The following is a 519-nucleotide window of genomic DNA, read 5'->3' on the forward strand; positions in this document are numbered from 1 at the left end:
TATGCCCACTGTGAGTTTAAGCTTCCGGGTCCAGGACTCAAACCACAAATAACTATTGTCTACTGCATGCTAAGTGCTAGAGATGCTGGGGTGAGTAGCAAGAGTCAGCATTTAAAAATTACTCTCTGTTTAATCATTTGCAAAGGGATTGTATACTTTACAAAGCAGGAAACTGAGGCAGAGCGAAGTGAAGTAACTTTCCCAGGCTATCAAAGGACAGGACTAGATTCTAGGCAAGGAGGCTTCAGATCCCATTACAATAATCATAGCGAATCCTTGCCCTCATAATTTGATGACTATTTCAGTGGCTTGCATTTTGGTCTCTGCCCAGGGGTACAGGATGGAGCACCCTCTTGTTGACCTGAGGTTGCAAAGATGTAGGGCAACGTTAGAGAAACCATCGACAGAGCTGATACAAGCCCCGCAAGGATCAAGATTCTTCCTAGCTCTCTCAGCTTCCGCGCTGGGAAGGTGGAAAAGTGGAAGGTGTCAGCAAATCGTACTCACGCCCGCCTCTCT

This window comes from Tupaia chinensis, unplaced genomic scaffold (genome assembly GCF_000334495.1).
Source record: "Tupaia chinensis unplaced genomic scaffold, TupChi_1.0 Scaffold000135_1, whole genome shotgun sequence".
Lineage (NCBI taxonomy): Eukaryota > Metazoa > Chordata > Mammalia > Scandentia > Tupaiidae > Tupaia > Tupaia belangeri.